The following is an 11278-nucleotide window of genomic DNA, read 5'->3' on the forward strand; positions in this document are numbered from 1 at the left end:
CCCTACTTCTCTGAGTTGCAAGGTCTTGTTTCTTAGGCTACTGGACACCATTAGCTCCAGAGGGATTGGAACACAGGTTCGTCCTGGACGTTCGTCCCAGAGCCGCCCCGCCGTCCTCCTCACAAAGCCAGAAGAAAGAAGTCGGGTGAGTATGAGAAGAAAGAAGGCTTCAAAGGCGGCAGAAGACTTCGTGAGCTTCACTGAGGTAACGCACAGCACTGCAGCTGTGCGCCATTGCTCCCATACACCTCACACACTCCGGTCACTGTAAGGGTGCAGGGCGCAGGGGGGGCGCCCTGGGCAGCAATATAAACCTCTCCTATGGCAAACAGAGATATATACATGTACAGTTGGGCACTGTACATGTATATAAAAGAGCACCCGCCATGTTTTACATATTTTTAGCAGGACAGAAGCCCGCCGCCGAGGGGGCGGGGCTTCTCCCTCAGCACTCACCATTCTCTCCACAGCACAGCGCTGAGAGGAAGCTCCCCGGACTCTCCCCTGCTTACAGATGGTGACAGTGGGTTTTCAAGAGGGGGGGGGGGGGGGGGGTACATAATTGGCGGTATACAGGTGGTTAGCGCTATTGGAAGGAACATACTGTGTTTTTTTCCTGGGTTATAGCGCTGGGGTGTGTGCTGGCATACTCTCTCTCTGTCTCTCCAAAGGGCCTAGGGGGAACCTGTCTTCAGAAAAGAGATTCCCTGTGTGTGTGCGCAGTGTGTCGGTACGTGTGTGTCAACATGTTTGACGCTGAAGGCTCACCTACGGAGGAGGGGGAGTGCATGAATGTCAGGTCGCCGTCGGCAGCGCCGACACCGGACTGGATAGATATGTGGAATGTCTTGAGTGCTAATGTAAATTTTTCTAACGTCCTAGTGGATGCTGGGCACTCCGTAAGGACCATGGGGAATAGACGGGCTCCGCAGGAGACTGGGCACTCTTAAAGAAAGATTAGGTACTATATCTGGTGTGCACTGGCTCCTCCCTCTATGCCCCTCCTCCAGACCTCAGTTAGAATCTGTGCCCGGCCAGAGCAGAGGCACCTAGTGGGCTCTCCTGAGCTTGCTAGAAAAGAAAGTATTTGTTAGGTTTTTTATTTTCAGTGAGCTCTGCTGGCAACAGACTCACTGCTACGAGGGACTGAGGGGAGAGAAGCCAACGTACCTGCTTGCAGCTAGGTTGTGCTTCTTAGGCTACTGGACACCATTAGCTCCAGAGGGATCGAACACAGGCACCTGTCCTCTGTCGTCCGTTCCCGGAGCCGCGCCGCCGTCCCCCTCGCAGAGCCAGAAGCACTGAAGTCCAGAGAAGACAGAAGACGTCGAAATCGGCGGCATGAAGACTCCGGTCTTCACATAAGGTAGCGCACAGCACCGCAGCTGTGCGCCATTGCTCCCTCTGCACACCACACACTCAGGTCACTGTAGGGTGCAGGGCGCTGGGGGGGAGCGCCCTGGGCAGCAATATTAGTACCTTTTGGCAAAATATACACATAAATACAGTCCCAGACTGTATATGTGTAAAACCCCGCCATTTTTTCTCACAGAATAACGGGACAGAAGCCCGCCGATGAGGGGGCGGAGCTTCTTCCTCAGCACTAACCAGCGCCATTTTATCTTCACAGCTCCGCTGGAAGTCGCTCCCCAGGCTCTCCCCTGCAGTATCCAGATACAACAAGGGCAAAAGAGAGGGGGGGGCACATAAATTTAGGCGCAAAAAGGAACATTATTGTGTTTATATCAGCAGCTACTAGGTGAACACATCTGATAGTGTTATCCCTGGGTTATAATAGCGCTGTGGTGTGTGCTGGCATACTCTCTCTCTGTCTCCCCAAAAGCCTTTGTGGGGTCCTATTCTCAGTCAGAGCATTCCCTGTGTGTGTGCGGTGTGTCGGTACGTCAGTGTCGACATGTTTGATGAGGAAGGGTACGTGGAGGCGGAGCAAATGCATATGAATGAGATGTCGCCGCCGAGGGCTCCGACGCCTGACTGGATGGATATGTGGAAGGTGTTAAATAATAATGTAAACTCCTTCCATAAAGGGTTGGATAAAAGCTGAAGCCTTGGGACAGTCAGGGTCTCACCCAGTGCCTGATCCCACAGCTCAGAGGCCGTCGGGGTCTCATAAGCGTCCACTATCCCAGTTAATTGACACAGATGTCGACACGGAGTCTGCCTCCAGTGTCGACTATGATAATGCAAAGTTACAGCCAGATTGGCAGTAAAGTATTCAATATATGTTTATTGTAAAAAGATGATTTGCATGTCACTGATGACTCATCTGTCCCTGACACAAGGGTACACAGATGTAAGGGGAAGAAAGCTGAGGTAATGTTCCCTCCTCTCATGAGGAAAAAGAGCGGGAATCTCCAGGCAACAGTCTGCAGCCTCACACAAAGATTTCTCAGAAAGTATCCTTTCCCCACTAGGGCCAGGATAAGATAGGAATCTTCCCCTAGGGTGTCACAAAAGGCAGCCCTGAGGTTACAGCTATTCTCAGGGATCCTGCAGATAGCGTACACATGCTGGTACAGACAGGTACCTTATCAGCAGAGATGGAGACCCTAGTATGTATATAGAAATATAGATATATGTATGGGGATATATATATATATATATATATATATATGTATATATTTAAGATGCTGTCTTGAGAGATATGTATAAAACATGCCATAGAGACATGAGTATACTGGGTCCTAGTGTCAAAGCTATGTCGATCTCTGCTTGTCGTGTCCTGTACAATATGCAATGGACATATGATGCCGCCTTAAGAGGCATATGAAACGCTGAGGATTGTGTGGAGAAGGGTTTGGTCTCCACGGCTATATCTGGGAAATTCTGATATTTTGCCTTATATCCCTGCACGGCCTAGGAAAGCACGACATTATTAAGTGCAGCTTTTCGAATAAAGAAACAAGAAAGTCCGAGATGCGTCCTTTCTTGTCAGAACCGGGGGCAGAAAAAACAGAAGTCCTCCTCGGCCTCTACAAAAATAGACCGCATGTCGAGGCGGAGCTAGGCCCGTAGGGGGCACGCCTTCGGAAGTTCAGGCACAAGTGGGTTCGCTCCCTATTATATCCCTGGGCAATAGATATTGTGTCTCAGGGATACAAGCTGGACTTTGAGAAATGCCCACTCACCGATGACCCTGCCGTCTTCCCCCCACGAGAGGGAAACAGTGTTAACTGCAATTCAAAAATTGTATCTTCAACAGGTGGTGGTCAAGGTTCACCTCCTTCAACAAGGACGGGGTTATTATTATTATTATTATTATTATAAATGACCATGTGGTAGGCCCGAAACCAGATGGTTCGGTCAGTCCTATATTGAATTAAAATCCCTGAGCATATACCCGGAAAGGTGCAAGTTCAAGATGGAATCGCTAAGAGCGGTAGTTGTAAGCTTGAAGGGTGACTCGGGACATATAGGATGCATACCTTCAGGTCCCCAAATATCCACCTCTTCAGGCGTACCTCAAAATTGCGGTACGGGATTGCCATTGCCAATTTCAGGCGTTGTCGTTTGGTCTCTCCACGGCCTGGAGAATATTCACCAAGGTAATGGCGAAAATTATGGTGCTCCTGCGGAAGCAAGACATCACTATTATCACGTATTTGGACGATCTCATAAAAGCGAGATCAAGAGAGCAGTTGCTGAACAGCGTATCACTTTCTCTGGAAGTGTAACGGCAACGCGGCTGAATTCTATATATTCCAAAGTCGCAGTTGGTTCCTACAGCTCATCTGCCTCTCCTAGGCATGATCCTAGACACAGATCAGAAAAGAGTTTATCTCCCGATAGAAAGAGCTTAGGAGCTCGTGACACTGGTCAGGAATCTATTAAAACCAAAAAACAGGTGTTAGTGCATCACTGCACTCGAGTCCTGGGAAGGATGGTGGCATCATAAGAGGACATTCCCTTCGGCAGGTTCCCTGCGAGGACCTTCAAGTAGGACTTACTGGACAAGTGGTCCAGATCACACATCAGATGCATCGGTTAATCACCCTATCCCCCAGGGCCAGGGTGTCTCTCCTGTGGTGGCTGTAGAATGCTCACCTTCTCAAAGGTCGTAGATTCGGCATTCAAGACTGGGTCTTGGTGACCACGGATGCAAGCCTCCGAGGGTGGGGGGGCAGTCACACAGGGAAGATAATTCCAAGGGCTGTGGTCAAGTCTGGAGACTTGTCTTCACATCAATATCCTGGATCTAAGGGCCATATACAACGCCCTACGTCAAGCGGAGTTCCTGCTTCGCTACCAACCGGTTCTGATTCAGTCAGACAATATCACCGCAGTGACTCATGTAAACCGCCAAGGCGGCACAAGGAGCAGGGTGGCGATGGTAGAAGCCACCAGAATTTCTTCGCTGGGCGGAGAATCAAGTACGCGCACTGTCAGCAGTGTTCAGTCCAGGAGTAGACAGCTGGGAAGCAGACTTCCTTCAGCAGGCACGACCTCCACCCGGGAGAGTGGGGACTTCATAAAGAAGTTTTCATGCAGATTGCAAGTTGGTGGGAACTACCACAGGTGGACATGATGGCATCCCGCCTCAACAAAAAGCTGCAGAGATATTGCGCCAGGTCATGAGACCCTCCGGCGATAGCTGTGATCGCGCTAGTGACACTGTGGGTGTTCCCGTCAGTCTATGGATTTCCTCCTCTTCCTCTCATACCCAAGGTGTTGAGAATTATAAGGAAAAGTGGAGTGAGAACAATACTCTTTGTTCCGGAGTGGCCAAGAAGGATTGGTATCCAGATCTGTAAGAGATGCTCACAGAGGACCCATGGCCTCTGCCTCTAAGACAGGACTTGTTGCAACGGGTCCTGTCTGTTCCAAGACTAAAATAACGCAGCTGCGTTTGACGGCATGGCGGTTGAGCGCCGGATCCTAGCAGAAAAAGGCATTCCGGATGAGGTAATTCCTACGCTGATAATGGCTAGGAAGGACGTGACAGCGGAATATTATCACCGTATATGGCGAAAATATGTTGTTTGGTGTGAGGCCAGTAAGGCCCCTACAGAGGAATTCCAGCTGGGATGATTCCTACACTTTTACAGTCAGGTGTAACTATGGGCCTAGAATTGGGGTCCATAAAGGTCCAAGCTTAGGCCCTATACATTTTCTTTCAAAAAGAACTGGCGTCTTTACCGGAGGTTCAGACGTTTGTTAAGGGAGTGCTGCATATTCAGCCTCCTTTTGTGCCACCAGTGGCACCTTGGGGTCTCAACGTGGGGTTGAATTTCCTAAAATCTCACTGGTTCGAACCACTTAAAACAGTGGAGCTGAAATATCTCACTTGGAAAGTGGTCATGCTGTTGGCCTTAGCTTCGGCTAGGCGTGGGTCAGAATTGGCGGCTTTGTCATATCAAAGTCCCTATCTGATTTTCCATATGGACAGGGCAGAGTTGCGGACTCGTCCTAAATTTCTGCCTAAGGTGGTGTCATTTTTCCACCTAAACCCACCTATTGTGGTGCCTGCGGCTACTCGTGACTTGGATGACTCCAAGTTGCTGGACGTAGTCCGGGTTTTGAGGACCTATGTGAGTAGAACGGCTGGAGTCAGGAAAACTGACTCGCTGTTTATACTGTATGCACCCAACAAGCTGGGTGCTCCTGCTTCAAAACAAACTATTGCTCGCTGGATCTGTAACACGATTCAGCAGGCTCATTCTGCGGCAGGATTGCCGCAGCCAAAATCAATAAAGGCCCTTTCCACAAGGAAAGTGGGCTCTTCTTGGGCGGCTGCCCAAGGGGTCTCGGCATTACAGCATTGCCGAGCAGTTACTTGGTCAGGGTCAAACACTTTGGAAAAGTTCTACAAGTTCGATACCCTGGCTATGGAGGACCTTGAGTTGGCTCACTCGGTGCTGCAGAGTCATCCGCACTCTCCCGCCCGTTTGGGAGCTTTGGTATAATCCCCATGGTCCTTACGGAGTCCCCAGCATCCACTAGGACGTTAGAGAAAATAAGAATTTACTCACCGGTAATTCTATTTCTCGTAGTCCGTAGTGGATGCTGGGCGCCCGTCCCAAGTGCGGACTGTTTCTGCAATGCTAGTATATAGTTATTGCTAAATACAGGGTTTTTTGTTATGAGCCATCCGTTGTGTGAGGCTCAGTTATGTTCATACTGTTAACTGGGTAAGTTTATCACAAGTTGTATGGTGTGATTGGTGTGGCTGGTTTGAGTCTTACCCTGGGGTTCAAATCCTTTCCTTGTAATGTTAGCTCTTCCGGGCACAGTTTCCTTAACTGAGGTCTGGAGGAGGGGCATAGAGGGAGGAGCCAGTGCACACCAGATATAGTACCTAATCTTTCTTTAAGAGTGCCCAGTCTCCTGCGGAGCCCGTCTATTCCCCATGGTCCTTACGGAGTGCCCAGCATCCACTACGGACTACGAGAAATAGAATTACCGGTGAGTAAATTCTTATTTTATTACATAAGAGATTAGACAAAGCTGAGGCTAGGGAATAGGCAGGTAGTCAGATCATGCCTGTCCCAGTCTCAGAAGCGCACATTATCCCAGATCACTGACACAGATACCGACACGGATTCAGATTCCAGTGTCTATTATGAGGATGCAAAATTACAGCCAAAAGTGGCTAAGGGTATTCGTTATATGATTATTGCTATAAAAGACGTTTTGCATATCACTGAGGAACCCCCTGTCCCGGACACGAGGGTACACATGTATAAAGAGAAAAAACCTGAGGTCACCTTTCCGTCCTCATATGAGCTAAGCGAATTGTGCGAAAAGGCTTGGGAATCTCCAGACAGGAGACCAAATTCCCAAAAGGATTCTTATGGCGTATCCCTTCCCACAAAAGGACAGAATACGATGGGAATCTTCGCCCTTGGTGGACAAGGCGTTAACACGCTTATCAAAAAATGTAGCACTGCCATCCCAGGATACTGCTACCCTCAAAGATGCTGCTGATCGCAAGCAGGAAGTTACCATGAAGTCCATTTACACGCATTCTGGTACTATTATTAGGCCGGCTATGGCATCAGCCTGGGTTTGTAATGCTGTCGTAGCATGGACTGATTCCCTATCAGCAGAGATTGAAACTCTGGATAAGGATACCATTTTAATGACCCTAGGGCATATAAAAGATGCTGCGTTATATATGAGGGATGCTCAAAGAGACATTTGTTTACTAAGCTCTAGAATAAATGCTATGTCTATTTCTGCTAGGCGACTCTTGTGGACCCGGCAGTGGACGGGGGATGCCGACTCAAAACGGCATATGGGTAGTTACCAACCTGATATTGCCATAACTGTTGACAATGCAACTATCCACCCTACCCCACAAGCTCGCTGCCAAGGTGTCATCCTTGACCCTGAACTGTCGTTTGTTCCACACATTCAATCTGTCTCTAAATCATGTTACATGCACCTTAAAAACATATCCAAAATACGCCCTTATCTTACACAAGACACTGCAAAAACTCTGATCCATGCACTCATCATCTCCCGCATTGATTATTGTAATAGTCTCCTTACTGGTCTTCCCAAACATAGGCTCTCACCACTTCAATCCATTTTAAATGCAGCTGCGAGGCTAATCTTCCTCGCCAGACGTTCTTCGTCTGCTCATCCGCTCTGTCAGTCCCTCCATTGGTTACCGGTATTCTACCGTGTCAAATATAAAATACTTTTACTTACATACAAGGCTATTACCCAAACTGCACCATCATACATCTCCTCACTCATCTCAAAATATCTCCCTACCAGACCCCTCCGCTCTGCACAAGATCTGCGTCTCTCATCCAGATGTATTACCTGTTCCCACTCAAAATAACAGGACTTTACCCGGGCTTCACCCACTCTGTGGAATGCCCTCCCACGCACAATAAGACTCTCCACTAGTCTCCAAACCTTTAAACGTTCCCTGAAAACTCATCTCTTCAGACAAGCCTACCAAATTCCTGACCCACACACATAACCTTCAATGCTTCCCTATCCAGTTACATTCCCTCTGCACAGTCCCCATAACCTCACATTTTATCTTCCAACATTGCTGGGTGATCATATCATACAACCCACTAAGAACCTAGCAATCTGAGGAAACATTATGTAACAGGTTGCATCTATCCTTGTGTATCAATACCTATTTCCCTATAGATTGTAAGCTTGCGAGCAGGGCCTTCCTACCGCTATGTCTGTCTTTGCCCTGTTTTGTTCTATAACTGTTGTTCTAATTGTAAAGCGCAACGGAATATGCTGCGCTATATAAGAAACTGCTAATAAATAAATATGGAGTCATTGCCTTACAAGGGGGAAGAGTTGTTTGGAGAAGGCCTCTCGGACCTTGTCTCTACTGCTACAGCAGGTAAATCGAATTTTTTGCCTTATGTTCCCCCGCAACCTAAGAAGGCGCCTCATTATCAAATGCAGTCCTTTCGTTCAAATAAAGGCAAAAAGGTACGGGGATCGTCCTTTCTTGCCAGAGGTAAGGGCAAGGGGAAGAAGCTGCACACAGCTAGTTCCCAGGAGCAGAAGTCCTCCCCTGCGTCGGCAAAATCCACTGCATGACGTTGGGGCTTCCCTGGTGGAGTCAGCTCAAGTGGGGGCACGTCTTCGATTTTTCAGCCACATCTGGGTTCACTCCCGGGTGGATCCCTGGGCACTAGAGATTGTTTCTCAGGGATACAGGCTGGAATTCGAAGAGGTGCCTCCTCACCGGTTTTTCAAGTCGGCTCTGCCAGCTTCCCCTTCAGAGAGGGAGTTAGTGTTAAATGCAATTCAAAAATTGTATCTTCAACAGGTGATAGTCAAGGTTCCCCTTCTGCAACAAGGAAAGGGGTATTACTCAACCCTGTTTGTGGTACCGAAACCGGACGGTTCGGTCAGACCCATTTTGAATTTAAAATCCCTGAACCTGTACTTAAAAAAGTTCAAGTTCAAGATGGAATCGCTCAGAGCGGTCATCGCCAGCCTGGAAGGGGGGGATTGGATGGTTTCCCTAGACATAAAGGATACATACCTTCATGTTCCGATATTTCCTCCTCATCAGGCGTTCCTGAGATTTGCGGTACAGGACTGTCATTACCAATTTCAGACGTTGCCGTTTGGGCTTTCCACGGCCCCGAGGATTTTTACCAAGGTAATGGCGGAAATGATGGTGCTCCTGCGCAAGCAGGGTGTCGCAATTATCCCGTACTTGGACGATCTCCTAATAAAAGCGAGATCAAGAGAGCAGTTGCTGAACAGAGTATCACTTTCCCTGAAGGTGTTGCAACAGCACGACTGGATTCTCAATATCCCGAAGTCACAGTTGGTTCCAACGACTCGTTTGCCTTTCTTAGGCATGATTCTGGATACAGACCAGAAAAGGGTTTATCTTCTGATGGAAAAGGCCCAAGAACTCCTGAATTTGGTCAGGGACCTATTGAAGCCAAAAAGCGTGTCGGTGCATCACTGCACTATACAACAATATTCCGAAGTCACAGCTGGTTCCTACAACGCGTCTGACCTTTTTGGGCTTGATTCTGGACACAGACCAGATAAAGGTTTTTCTTCCGATGGAAAAGGCTCAGGAGCTCATGGCTCTGGTCAAGAACCTATTGAAGCCAAAAAAGGTTTCAGTGCATCACTGCACACGTGTCCTGGGGAAGATGGTGGCATCTTACGAGGCCATCCCCTTCGGCAGGTTCCATGCGAGGACTTTTCAATGGGACCTACTGGACAAGTGGTCCGGGTCTCATTTACAAATGCATCAAAGTATCACCCTGTCTCCCAGAGCCAGGTTATCTCTCCTATGGTGGCTACACAGTGCTCACCTCCTAGAGGGCCGCAGGTTCGGCATTCAGGACTGGATCCTGGTGACCACGGACGCAAGCCTCCGAGGTTGGGGAGCAGTCACACTGGGAAGAAATTTCCAAGGTCTCTGGTCAAGTCTAGAGACTTGTCTCCACATCAACGTCCTGGAGTTGAGGGCCATATACAACGCCCTACGTCAAGCGGAGGCATTACTTCGCAACAAGCCAGTTCTGATTCAGTCGGACAATGTCACAGCAGTGGCTCATGTAAACCGCCAAGGCGGCACAAGGAGCAGGGTGGCAATGGCAGAAGCTATCAGGATTCTTCGCTGGGCGGAAGGTCATGTAAGCGCACTGTCAGCAGTGTTCATTCCGGGAGTGGACAACTGGGAAGCGGACTTCCTCAGCAGACACGATCTGCATCCGGGAGAGTGGGGACTTCATCAGGCAGTCTTCGCACAGATCGTGGGTCGGTGGGGACTGCCCCAAATAGACATGATGGCGTCCCGTCTCAACAAAAAGCTAAAGCGGTATTGCGCCAGGTCAAGGAACCCTCAGGCGGTGGCGGTAGAGGCCCTGGTGACGCCTTGGGTGTTCAGGTCGGTCTATGTGTTCCCTCCTCTTCCTCTCATACCCAAGGTGTTGAGAATAATAAGACGAAGAGAAGTGAGAACAATCTTCGTTGCTCCGGATTGGCCACGAAGGACTTTGTTTCCAGATCTGCAGGAGTTGCTCACAGAAGATCCGTGGCCTCTTCCTCTTCGACAGGACCTACTGCAACAGGGGCCCTGTATGTTCCAAGACTTACTGCGGCTGCGTTTGATGGCATGGCGGTTGAACGCCGGATCCTAGCGGAAAAAGGTATTCCGGAGGAGGTCATTCCTACCCTGATTAAGGCTAGGAAGGACGTGACATCGAAACATTATCACTGCATATGGAGAAAATATGTTTCTTGGTGTGAGGCCAGGAATACTCCTACGGAAGAATTCCATTTGGGCCGTTTCCTTCACTTCCTTCAAACTGGAGTGAATTTGGGCCTAAAATTAGGGTCCATAAAGGTTCAAATTTCGGCTTTATCCATTTTCTTTCAAAAGGAATTGGCTTCTCTTCCTGAAATTCAGACATTTGTGAAGGGAGTACTGCATATTCAGCCCCCGTTTGTACCTCCGGTGGCGCCTTGGGACCTTAACGTGGTGTTAAGTTTACTTAAGTCACATTGGTTTGAACCACTCAACGCGGTGGAAGGTGGTCATGTTGTTGGCCTTAGCTTCAGCAAGGCGAGTTTCGGAATTGGCGGCTTTGTCACATAAAAGCCCCTATCTGTTTTTTCATGTGGATAGGGCGGAATTGAGGACTCGTCCTCACTTCATTCCTAAGGTGGTCTCATCTTTTCATGTGAACCAACCTATTGTAGTACCTGTGGCTACGCGTGACTTGGAGGATTCCGAGTCCCTTGATGTGGTCAGGGCTTTGAAGATTTATGTTGCCAGAACAGCTAGGGTCAGGAA

General features: G+C 48.8%; 1 protein-coding gene across 3 annotated transcripts in view; it reads left to right on the forward strand.

The window, feature by feature from the left end:
- The window catches only part of PIGC (phosphatidylinositol glycan anchor biosynthesis class C), a 237822-nt gene that overhangs the window by 170678 nt on the left and 55866 nt on the right, over positions 1-11278 (forward strand). The window lies entirely within an intron of this gene.

The sequence above is a fragment of the Pseudophryne corroboree genome, chromosome 9, assembly GCF_028390025.1.
Source record: "Pseudophryne corroboree isolate aPseCor3 chromosome 9, aPseCor3.hap2, whole genome shotgun sequence".
Classification (NCBI taxonomy): Eukaryota; Metazoa; Chordata; class Amphibia; order Anura; family Myobatrachidae; genus Pseudophryne; species Pseudophryne corroboree.